Source organism: Melozone crissalis, unplaced genomic scaffold (genome assembly GCF_028551555.1).
Source record: "Melozone crissalis strain CALT ecotype California unplaced genomic scaffold, PUWL_Pcris_2 ptg000042l_1, whole genome shotgun sequence".
NCBI lineage: Eukaryota > Metazoa > Chordata > Aves > Passeriformes > Passerellidae > Melozone > Melozone crissalis.
In genome coordinates, this window is record NW_026535820.1 from 3,583,867 (window position 1) to 3,596,665 (window position 12,799).

General features: G+C 38.5%; 1 protein-coding gene across 4 annotated transcripts in view; it reads left to right on the plus strand.

The window, feature by feature from the left end:
- Positions 1-12,799, plus strand: part of NCOA2 (nuclear receptor coactivator 2) — a 189,056-nt gene that overhangs the window by 86,120 nt on the left and 90,137 nt on the right. The window contains exon 1 of one of the 4 annotated variants that reach the window (XM_054284636.1): positions 12,028-12,396. The exons of the other annotated variants lie outside the window; for them this stretch is intronic. The gene's annotated coding sequence lies outside the window, so the exon portion shown is untranslated. Of the gene's footprint in view, positions 1-12,027; positions 12,397-12,799 lie in introns of those variants that run through there. 4 annotated transcript variants of the gene reach the window in all.

Sequence of the window (12,799 nt, forward strand, 5' to 3'; positions counted from 1 at the left end):
GTTCTCATATTTATATATGAGTTTGGAGTTGTTTTCTATGCAAAGCTTTTTCGCATATTTATTTTTTATTTAAGATATTTTTTAGGAGTTAATTATTGACATCACGGAAAGGCCTTTTTTTTTTTTAGCAAATGAAAATAAAAAAGAATATTTACTGGAATAGTTAATGTGTTTAGTTCTGGTTTACATACCTTAAGTGCTGGTAGTGAGTCTTCTGGGAAAGTTGCTGGAAATAGAATCAGTCTTTCTAAAATATATTATTTTCTACTGTTCATGTCTCTATATAATTTTTATTGTAGAACTGCTTCTACTTTCTTCAGGCTCATTCTGATAACTGATATAGTCTCCAAGAAAAATCTCATTGTGGAGGAAGACAGCTTTGTTTTCATCCCTCTTTAGCAGATCCTGACAGCTCTGCCTGTGAATCCAATGCCCTTTCCAGAATGCTTGCATAAGATTATTCTGGAGAATTTCTGTACTATCCTGCTACCACATACCTAGAGGTAGTAATTTTTTTCTTCTTTCTCACCCAGGAATATATTTAGATTTTCTGTAATTTTACAGAGATAACATCCATCATATTTTCTTGCAGGTTTAATTATCTGGACACCTGTAGTATCCCTTTAAGTTGCAATCTGAACCAAAAAGGCAGAATGCCTGATACTACCCACTTAAATACACCTGGCTTACTAAATGACCTTGAATAGGTAATTTTATGTCTCTCTTCATCCTGAGATCTATAAACTTCTGATAATAAAACATATATACACCTTTGCAAAAGCTCTCTGAAATCCATGAGTAAAAGGTATCCCATAAGGTCAAAATATGAATTATTTATTGCTACATGACATGCACAGCATGCAGACTGTAAGGTTATGGATATCTTGTCTGTTCCTTTTTCCCCTGAGAATAAAAGTCATACCTTCATATCTCTAAAACACCTAAAAAAGTGTTCATTGTATGAAATCTAATATAGTTTTTATGTGTATGAGTGTGTGATAATATTGAAACATTGGTTTCTGCAAGGAATTGGTTTCAACTCTTAATACCCAGGTTTGTCTGAGAGGTGCAAATGTAGTTTTCAAAATAATAAACATTTAAAAAACAAAAAAGAATTAATATGAGACCAAAGAGAATAGTCATAGGTGAGGCAAATACTGGGTTTTGGAGAAAGCAAATTAGAGTTTCATGGCATCAAAATCATGGTAAAGTTACGACAGGGTAAGAGAATACTGCTAATGCTTGTAGCTGTTTGTTTTCTAATTGACATACCAGCAGTGTGCTTTAAAAGAAACTGATTTTTCTTTTAGTATTTTTCTTTTCTTCTTTCCTAGAGTTTGTTGTAGGTCCTACGTGTCATCAAAAGAGTTGTGTTCTGTGCTTACTGTTTACATTATATATTTTATTAATTTAGGCACATTATATGTGTGTGTATGCATAGCTTATCTTGAATATGTATATATAGGTGGAGATGCAAAGCATGCAGGAAGCAAGAATGGGCTTGTTGCGAGAACAGGCCTTTACACTTCAATGTGATCATTCTCAACTGTGCTTGGAAATCAATAGGCAGCTAGCACAGGTTTTGCAGAAGTGCTGTGCATGTTCCTGCTATGCTACTTTAGAATTTCCTATATGCTACTTTAATAATTTGGTTTCTCTGTAATAGTTTTAGCCTCTGAAAGAGTATAAGGAATGGTCTTCAGTGGAGCACACTTAAATTACCCAGAAATGAGATCTGTGACATTAGCATAAATCTCAAGTGCTTGGCCTTTAATTCAAGTCCAAATATTAGGTCAGATTTGTGTCCAGCTAAATCCAAAAGAGCTTTTAACTCTTTGGGATAGGCACAGATTTTCCAGTGCTGAAAGCAGAGAGTTCTTGCACCAGTTTTGAAACTTCTCTTGGAGATTACAGACTCCTGGATAAGTTTGGTTCTCTTCTACACTTTTGGATAAAGGGCAGTTCTACAGCTGAAGTCATGTCCAGTTGGAAGGATTGGGAAGATGTTACTAGAAATCAGATTGCGATGATGAAGGGAAGCAGTGCTATTCCCAAGTAGGAGCTTTTCCAGAAAATTTAAAAAATATTACTTCTACATATCAATACATTTTGTTAAGAAGACTGTACTTTTGGACCATAGTAAAGTGCCTGGTTAAAAGGAGCCATTTGCTTGGAAGTATTTCCCTTTATGTTGCCTTCCTTATTGGTTCTCTTCCATTCTACTTCAGGCATTGTTTTGCATGGTCTTTGTATTTATTGGGTATTTTCATCTAGCCCTCCTCACAGCTGTAGAATCTGATGTCTTGGCTAGTCTGGTTTTTCTTATCTACCCACCACTCTGATTCTTAACAACACTGAGGTACTGCAGGCTATATATTTATAAAAGTAATTAATCTGATTTACATATAGCACAGATATTAAGTGAATGTGATGTATCAGAAGTTGCAGGAATACTGTGTCATGGAAGCTTCCCAAGAACTTGAACCCTAAATGGGAACTTTGTCACTTCTTTCTCCTTATCCCTCTCAGTAATCTCCATTGCAAATACAAATGTTACTGTCACTGTTATGTACAGGATACTCAGCTCAATGTTTCCTTTGCTGCTTTTTTCCCCTTGTATTATGTAATATTTCAAATCATAAAATTATATTGAAACCACAGGATTTTTTAAAAAAGCCACACTTTTGTGGAGAAGAACAGCACTGCAGACACTAGCTGTATTCTTATATTACCTGGTTTTCTAAAGTTGAGGTATTTTAATTGGCCCTGTTACTTAATTTCCAACACATCATTCATTGCTTCCACTGGGGGCTCTCCACTATTGCTCCTCTCAAAAAGTGTTCTTCCATGTGCCCCTCGGTGCCCACTGTATGTGCATTTATGTAGTACTGGCAGCCAGTGTATTCAGAATTGCATTAAATCCAAAGTCTCCAAGCAGCAGGTAATTAAAGAAATTGTATCTCTTGGCTGATAGGGACATGGGTTAGCCTTTTTTATTGTTTTTTGACATTGTTTGTAAAATTTATTTTACTGTAGATATCTTTTCATCTGGAAGGGCTTACATTTCTGGATGGCTGTCATTGTACATTGCACCCCCCCCCCATGTAAAATTTAAGTGAAAAATGTTGGATTTTTTTCCAAAAGCCTTTCAAGGGAAAAAAATCCTTCAACAGCCCCCTAACACCTTAACTTTTTTGAACAGTAACATCAGCAAGTAAATATAGTGTCACAGATGCTTATTAAGAGGATCACACCAGTTTGAGAACAAAGCTCCCTTTAGTGTTAATTCATGGCCTCAGTTCATTTAAATTTCATTGTATCCACTCCCGTCAGGCTCTCTTCTGGGAGTAGAGTGATTGTCCTTGAACTTTGGCTCTGCTAAGTTAGAAGTATTTCCAAAAATATGAGTGGTTATCAGAGTGTGTGTGTAGCTATTCCAAAACAGTAGTATCCAAACCTCACAACTCCCACAGCAACATGGAATCATGGAATAGTTTTGGTTGAAAGTGACTTTACAGACCATCCAGTTCTAACTCCCCTGCATGGACAGGGAAGCCTTTCACTAGACTGGGTTGCTCAAAGCTCCATCCATCCTGTCCTTGGACACCTCCAAGGATAGGGCATCCACAACCTCTCTGAGCAGTCTGTACCAGCATCTTGCCACTCTCATAGTAAAGAATTTCTTCCCAATATCTGATCTGAACTTACCCTCTTTCAGGTTAAAGCCATCTCCTCTTGTGCTGTCACTATATGCCCTTGTAGAGAGTCCCTCCTCAGCTTTCCAGTAAGTCCCCTTCAGGTGCTGGAAGGTTCTGTAAGGCTTCCTGGGGACTTCTCCAGGCTGAACAACCCCAAATCTCTGTGTCTTTATAGGAGAGGCACTCCAATCCTCTGATCATCTTTTTGGCCCTCCTCTGGGCTCACTCCATCAGATCCATGTCCTTTCTATGTTGGAGAGCTGGATGCAGGACTCCAGGTGGGGTGTTATGAGAGCAGAGTAGAAGGGGAGAATCACCTCCTTTGACCTGCTGGTCACATATGCAATAAAGGGAAAATCAGCCTTCCCATGTCCAGGACTCTACATGGCTTTATCATTCAAAATTAGCACTGCAGTGTCATCTGCAAAACAGTTGGTAAAAATGCACATCACAAAAGGAAGTCAAAAGATGGTCTTGAAATATTGCTTAGCAAGTAAAGCTGATTTGCCTTTGGACAATGGTAGTTGCCATGTACTTGGAGTTTAAGGTGGCCCTGTTGGGGCATCCTGCTTCTCAGGTGGAGGTGTAATTTGGAAACAGAGTGCATCAGTTCTCTCACAGTTAATTTGACTGGATTGTGATTGCATTTCTGACTTTTGAAGGCAAAATATGACTTTATGTCCAGATTATTTCAAATTGTCTCTGTCTTTGCCATACTGCTGTTAAAACTGCCAGCAAAATGTTTTCTTTGAGCTCTTTTTGTCTTGATATGTTACATGCCCTGCCTGTTTTCTCTTTCATTTTGGGGAAGAAATTGCACAGCAGAAAGGACAGTTAATTTAAACTTGGCTGATTTCTTCTCAAAAGGACATTTGCTTCACTCAAGACAAATGGCTTAAACAATATTATTTATTATTATGTTATTAACTTGGAGCTTAGAAAATATAGGTTCTTAAGAACCTGGGACTGGCAATTTGTAAAAATCCAAATTACTCATAAGTCTCATATTAAAGGTTATTTGCTAATGATTTTAAGAAATAGTCCTGTGAACTGTCAAGTACTGCTTTTTCAAGATGAGTCATGACAGCCATGTGTTTAAAAGATAAAATGGGAATCTCTTTGCCAAAAGGAAAGCAATGAAATAGCCATTCCAAACTTGCCTTTTCTCCTCATTTACAGACCTTGTATCTTCTTGTGCTTCAACACAACATGCTCAAATGCAGTCTTTGAAAAAATAAAATGCACTGCCCATATTGTTGATATTTTCATTAAAGTAATAATTTTCAGGTTGCTTTTGTGGCAAATTTACTGTGTATAAACGTGGTGTGGGTCACTAATTTTACATTGAGGGAAGATCTATCAGGCCTGTTGTTTGCAGTTGTAATGTGTCTGCCATCTATTTTCAAACATTGTGTTTGACTTTCTCATACTGATGTACAGTATGACGTAAATGTGTGTAGGAGTCCTCAAGAGGGGACAGCTCTTAATATGTTCTAAATATTTCAGATTAAAATGATCAAGCAGTATTCTGCTTCTGATCTTTTCCCTTCAGTCTTACGTATGAACTGATTTTGCAGTTGATTTTAGGGAAAACCTAGTACAAAGTAAAGTTGTAAACAGATTCCTGTTTTGGAATTCAGTGTGTTGAACTTTATAAGAGTTAGCAGCAGACCCAAGTTCTGACATGTTTCCTCTTATCATAGACTTAAATATTCAGTGCTAACCACACTGGGGATGGTTGAGATGGTGTAGCATTTCTGCTCAGAACTAAGTCTCTGTAGGAATTGTCTTGTTTCTACTGTAAATATTTACCTGCATACCTAAATTTTATTGCTTCTTTGCTTAAATGAAATGAGTCTTGTCTTACATGCTTGAAAGATGTCATTTGTTATTACTGCTGCTTATAGCAAACCTGCACTTTTGTGTGAAAAGTGAGCAAGTCTGGTTTCTGTTGAACACATAACTGTCATTATGGTAAATATTCTTTAATAGCCTATGTTCAGTCATTGCTGTTGGATTGTAACAAAGTTTGTGGGGTTATTTCCTCTTTTATTCTCACAAGTGGGATATGTAGTTTCTGAATTGACACAGTGCTAAAATTAAATGCCAGTTTCGTCACATCTACGTCACTATAAAAATGAGCATAGACCAATTGTCCTGAAGTTGATATTTATTTCATAGCAGAGTATTTAATTATTTTATTATAAGTCAATTTAATTTCTATTGCTCCTGCTTTTCCTTTCACTTTTTGTTTGGTAGACTGCAGTCTGTGGCTTTTGGTTTTCTCATCAAATAGTGCCAGTTCTTGTAGTTCTCAGGAGTATTTGTGTTTGAGCCCAGTTAAGTTTTGTGGCTCTGTCTAATGCTGATGGTAATTACTGCTTGAAATCTATTAATAGAAAACCTTTTTCATTTTCTCATCTATATCTTGTCTCATCCGCTGATATTTTGGATGCTTAATAATACCAAAATTTGGAGCATGACTGTTTTTCTGTGTACCACGTGCTCAGTGGTTAAGGCAAGGGATCAGTCATCAATGTTTGCTGTTCATTGTCATCATTCACCACTCAGCATCACAAAGTGCTGCTCCAGGTGCTTGTTAGAATTGATGAGAGTGGATGATGTAACATTAAATTAGCTTATTATTTCTTCTCAAATTTGTAAAAAGCAGCTGTCCCTGTGTTCAAGTTTCTCCCAGGTGACACTAGTTGTAATCAGTAGCATCTCCTTTCTTCATTGAGGTCTCTTGGAAGGATGTGAAAGCCCAGAATTTCAGGATCTGCAAGATACAGTCTCAGTGCATTTCCTGCTTGCTTCTCGTGGGAACTGGCTTTTCAAATGCAAGGCAATGTCTGCAAGCCACTAGCAGTTACAAGATTGCTGAATGTTCATGAGACATGACATAATTTGTGACTTCCTGGGAAATGTTAGTCTTGTCTTAAATAGGAGATCTAGGTGCAGAGACCTGAGTGTTCATCACCAGGTATGGCAGAATAATTTGCTGTATCCTGAACTAAAAGTTAGAGGTCCCACTTGCATTAAGCACAGCAGCAAGTCTCTGTTTCAAGGGAAACACAGGCAATGTATCAAATCCTGCTGAGTTCACACACTGTTGCTGTTATGGCCAGCTGGAGTCTTACACTGTTTTGCCCTGCCTGGTTATCAGAAACCTTGAAATTTCACCAAATTATTTTATCTTTAATCCTCTACCTTGATTGAGTTATATGATGTCATTTGGAAATACTTTATTTGTAGATAAGACTACCTGAAAGAAAACTTACCTTATCCTTGGATTAGGATTAATTAGTATGGTTTTGTTTTGCTCTTAATAGTAAACATTTTCTTGTCTGACTTTTATCTAGTTAAAACTTTTGTCTAATTCAAATCTCAGCCATTGAATCCTGCCAGCAGTCAGTCTGCAAATTTTGGGAACCTTTTAGTATTAAAAGTCCTTAGAAGTACTTGTGTTTTGAGATGAGATGAAATAAAGAGTTTGAGCTGATTTAAAAAAAAAAAATCACTGGAAGGCACATTCTGTAGAACGTAAAATAATTTCTTTATAAAAAATCCCAGACTCTTCATAACTTAGCTACATTCTGTTAAAAACGCATGGTAGCACTAGATGTTAATATATTTATGTAACATTGCATTCTGGTTCTGCTTTTCTTTGCTTGCTGAACTTCCTTTGCTGAGTTCCTCTTGTGTACTCCCAGCATGGATGGAAGCATCTCATGGTCTTAACTTTTCTCTCTGTGGGTTGAGTCCCATTTCTACCAGAGAGCACCTCTCTGTGTATAACCCATAGAGAGCACTGGCAAGCGCTCTGCTCTAAGCAGAGGGGAACAACCATTTTTAGTCTCCAGGAGGAGAAAGAACTGAGCCAGGAGCTGACCATTTCCAGATTGCACTGAAAGAACCTCTTTTTCTTCTCTTGTATTCCTTCTTAATTAAAGGCAAAGAAGTGAAGCAATAGAGATTAAAAAAAAAGAAATCCTCATCAGCTATTACTCAAAAATTTCAATTAACCATAGTCATCAAACTTGTCTTAAAAAGAACAAGTTTGAAAAGAACAGTGGACGTGCCCATACAGAACTTAATTGCTATATATGGCACACACCTCAGCACTGCATTCTCCACTTAGATGTTGCAGATACTTGCACATGGAATGCTCTGAGTGGATGTTTATGAAAGTTATGAGAGCCTTGATGAGCTGTCTTCAAGAAGCGTGGACATTTTATGGAATGAGGAGAGAAGTCAACAGTAATATCTAATAGGTTGAGAGGGGAGGGAGTGTCTTTTCATTGCCCTCAAATGGACAGAATTGAAAAGGTTCTTAGCACTGTAGGTGCCTGCACTGCTAATACAGAGACTGACAGTGAGCAATGACAAATGCAGCAAATTCCAGTGATACGATTTCTGTGCCCTTCCAGAGGAGATGCGAAGGTCAGAAAAACGAGATTTATCTCCAGTATTCTATTCATTTTTTATCAGCTGGTAAAAGGAGGAATCCTAGTTTTCAATTAAGAGTTTTCATTTAGGAGTTCCTAAACTGATGAAATGTCCATGTCATTGACATTTAAGTCAACAGGTTTTCAGTTTTGACTTGAAAAACCAATGTTTTTGTGTAATGTTCTGTAGAGGAGTTTGAAAAAAATACCTAATATTTGAAAACTGTATGTTTGTGTCTACATTTATTGAAGTGTAACACATTAAATCACTATACTGTTTTACTCCTTTATCTGAGCAGTAATATCCTTATAGTGCATCATAGCAGTCAGTCCTAATAGTTTCTGTTTGTTCTCTTTGCTGGTGCAATGCCCTTCCAGTCTTTCTCACAAGGAGTGAGACTTAATGCTGCCCAGTCAGCTTTCCTAAAAGTCAGTGGCCTCGTGCCTTGTGCAAAGCCTGGTGAGTCAGCTTTGCAAACTCTTACAAACACAGTTTGAAATGTCTTGCTATTTTGTAAATGAGAGCTGTTACTATAGCTGTCAACTGGGTACCCCTTTGGCTACTCCAGACTGATAGAATTGAAGGGATTGTGAGGATGGAATTGCGTCCTCCTGGGTATGGCTTTAAGAGTTGAGAGAATGGACTAAGGAGTTATGTTTTGGAATTAAAAAGACTGAAAAGGTCTTTTGAGATGGCTTTACCAGTCCTTGTCTTAAGTGTGGGTATATTAGAAGGGCAAAGAACATCAGATTGTTGTGATGTGTCCTGTCTGCCTGATTCATTCTTTCTTAAGGAAAAAAAGGAAGAAAAAGAAAGCAAACTTTAAAAAAATGGTGAAATGCATGCAATGAGGACCGTGTTCTGTTTATCAGTTGCAATTATTTGAACATAAATGTTTTAGTGAAGCTGCATTTTCCCCATGTCTATTGCGAAGTCACCTGCAGCTGGGCAAAGAAAATGAAGTATTAATGAGATACATTTCTTAGAGAAAACTTAGGTGAATCTCTTCTGCTGTGTAAGATCCGTGTCTTATCCTAACATGAAAAAGTCTCCAGTGCTAGAACTAGTTTGGAATGTCACCTGCTCATCCCCAAATTGAGTGTGGGATGCCTGTGAACTATGTGAAAGGTAGCAACAACTCTGTCATTTCATTGGAAGCATATATCACTGCCTGATAAAGCGAAAGAGCCTTTTCTTCTTGCTGTTGCATGTTCCCTTATTCCCACTCAGAGCAGTGTTTTCTGTCAGGAGTATTCTTTCACTCATTTCTCCTTTCCCTTTTTGTCTAGAATTAGTCTGTACACTGCAGTGGAATGTTCCCACTTCTCCATTAGTTTTATCTGTATACTGTTCTTCACTAAGCAATCTTTTTAACAACATCTGTGTACTTTCACTGCTTTTTCAGCCTTCATCTCCTGTTTTATTGCTACAATGACTCTTCTCTGTTACCTCCTTTTTACTTACACATAACTCTTTCGTTAACACTTTGATTACTGTGTTCGTACTCACCATATTATTTTGAATGTAAATTTCTCATTTTATGATTCCTGTAAGTGAGTGAGATAGTTTTAGCTATGCTGTCTGACTGGGATGCTTGCTCCCATTTTATATGTTTTCCTTAGATTTTTACTTCACAAGTGAAGTGTTTTGTATGTGAACATTCTTGTGAAAGTTCATTTTCATTCTGGCGGTTGTCTGTTAATATATTTTCTTGAATATCAGAGATGCTCTCCCTAATCTTCAGGTTTTGTCCCATTAGTATCATTTTCCAATTTGACTAGTATGCTTGATGTATCTTCTTTAGATAAGGAATTCATATGGAAAAGGCAAATGAGATAAAATTAAGATTGCAAAGCAATTCCTGTTCTATTGGGGTAAAAGTTGTATGTAACTCCAAATAATGTTCATTTTGCTTACCCTATGCAGTGTAGTGCTTTGAGAAGGAGGGACATACTGAGAAAGGCCTGGGAAAAATAAACCCCCTCAAATTACTGTAAATATGTTTTTCTGCTGAATGTATTTTCCTTATGGAACCAGATTATTTCTTCCTGGACTGAGGATCTTTCTCACAGATTCCCTCTGCAGCATGGAAAAGAGAAGAGTAGGAAATAGGATTCACGCTGCTCCAGAAGGGGCCTCATTCCCATTTCATTTTCAGCTGCTCTGCTGCAGAAGGGTTGGGCCTGAGCTCAGGATGCTGATCACAGTGTTGGGGCAGGTTTCCCCAGAGCCTTGGGCAGGGCTGTCTCCCTGAGTAGAGCTGTCCTTGGGGAGAGGGGTAAACAGAAGGGGTGATGGGGCAGCTTTGGCAAAAATTGTATGCACAGGACAGCCACTATTTCTTCACAATATCCATTTTATTTTCCTGTGAGTACAGCCACAGTTTCTAAAACTGTTTTCCAGTTTCCTGGAGAAACCATAAGTTAATGATCAATGCTGTCTTTGAGGAGAATGAAGTGGTGTAATGGGATAAGATGGAAGTAGAAGGAATTACAGGGAAGGACACACAAGAATCATCAAGTCCAGCTCCTGGCCCTGCACAGCACCATCCCTAAGTCACACCCTGTGCCCAAGAGCATTGTCCAAACACTCCTTGAACTCTGTCAGGCTCAGTGCTGTGACCTCTTCATTGAGGAGCCTGTGCCCAACCACCCCTGGGAGGAAGAACCTTTTTTTCTAATATCTACCCTAAAGCAAAAGGAGATAATTCTGTTTCTAGATCATATAGGAAAAGAGCAGGTACAAAGCTGCAAAAGTTATTCTGTGGGCTTGACAATTATTTTACAATGCTTCATCCACAACTTTCATAAATAGCCTGCAAATCCCAACAATGAAATGCCTGGGTAAGGCTATGCTGGTCTGTGCCCAGCTGCACTGCCCAGTGCTGTCAGAGGAGGACAGAGCTGGGGGAAATAATTTGGGGATGTTAATGCTGTGTGCTGAGGTAGTAGGGAAATGGTGCTAATGCAGATGAGGAAAGGCTTGTTCTGTAGTCTGTGAACTACTTCAGTGAGGGCAGGACAGAGCATTGGGCTTGTCTGTGTACTTTGCCTTTTACAAGCAGGAAAACTTCTGAGTAGCGAGGTGCAAGCCTGCCTGGGGTTTGGCATTTAGGAGGGAGCTGTGAAGCTGAAGCTTAGGTAGATGTCCCCACTTGACAGTGTCTTTAAAAAAATACATAAGATATTTGTCGTGGAACTGAGTTAAAGCAAGATAAATGATGTCACTTAATATATGGAAGCACTGACACTGGAGTTTGTAGTGTGGATCATTTGTTATTTGTGCTTTTTTGTATTTACAGGAGAGTTGTGTGCTGGGGGGATTTGAACCGTAGGTTGCTGCTGAGAGAAGAGTATTTATTGCAACAGAGCTAAAATTACAGGCAAAAAATTAAAGTACTCTTGGGGGAAAAGAATAATTCTAGCTTGCCAGTAGTCAGTATTAAGCATGCTTAATATTCAGTTTAGTCTCATATGACATGTTTATGACCAATGTGTATGCCCCAACAAAGGCACTGTTTCAAAATGTATTTGCTAATTAGTTTTGGTGCAAGAAGTAGAGAGAGAGCCCTTATATTCCTCTTCCACGTCGACAGCACAATTTGCTCTTCGGTAGAGGAAGATGCAGAATGATTTCAAGTGTGCCTGGTTTGGGTTTCTCCAGGAGTCGAACACTTCAAACCAGCAGAAGGGAGGGAGGGAGGGAGGGGAGTTACTCTGTTATCATCAAGCTCTGCTAATGTAGCCCGGCTGCCACGTGACTGCAGAAAAGGCTATTATCTCAATGAAAAGGAAACTGCTTTTTAGAGCAGCAACAGAACAGAAGCAGGAGGAATTTTCGAGTACTCCACCATGCTGGATTGTCAAAGGGGGATCTCTCTGATCAGCAGTTAGGGAAGGATTAGCGTGGCCAGTTTGTCAGCTGTCATTAGAAGCAGATGACAGAGATGATAAGCTGCTGTGTGCGCACGTCCTCACTCAGCATGTGCTTTGGTTTACATCAAGACATAACACAGGTTTGGGATAATGGAGAGCTGATATTTTTAAAGCTGTAAATTTACTGGTAATCGTCTGGGGATTTTTTTCTTTTTATTTTTTTTCTTCTTTTTATTTTTTCTTTTTTTCCCCCCCCCTCCTGTTTTTAATAAAAAACCAGCGTGATGAGTGGGGGATTTATCTACATCTTGATCTGAAGACGGAGAAAAACTAATAAGATCTGCCTTCATCTGCAAGGGCTGGAAGATGACAAGGTGTGTTTCTGAAGTGCTGTGACTTCATTGTTAGTGCTTTCTCTTTGCATATGTGTGCTCCTGTGTGCATCATAGGGGTCTGGATGTTGGGGGGGCTGGGGGGGGGTCTTGGTTTGGGGGAGTGAGAGGAACAGTTTATTTCCGTTTGAGAAAGAGAGTTTAAAGATAATGTTTCTAATTAACAATTGCAAAGAAATAATGTAAATTCGAGTCTGCAGTTTCTGTTGTTCCCCTCCCCCGTTTTAATGGCTACAGGTGTACTTGTGGTTGCCTGTGACAGTTTTATGGGTTTATGAGGCTAAATATATCTTAGTGCGCAGGAAATATTTTTGTAAGCAAGTTTTCTGGCATCCAGAATAATGCACAATCCCATCTATATTTTCCCACTGTCAAGAGGAGGTGG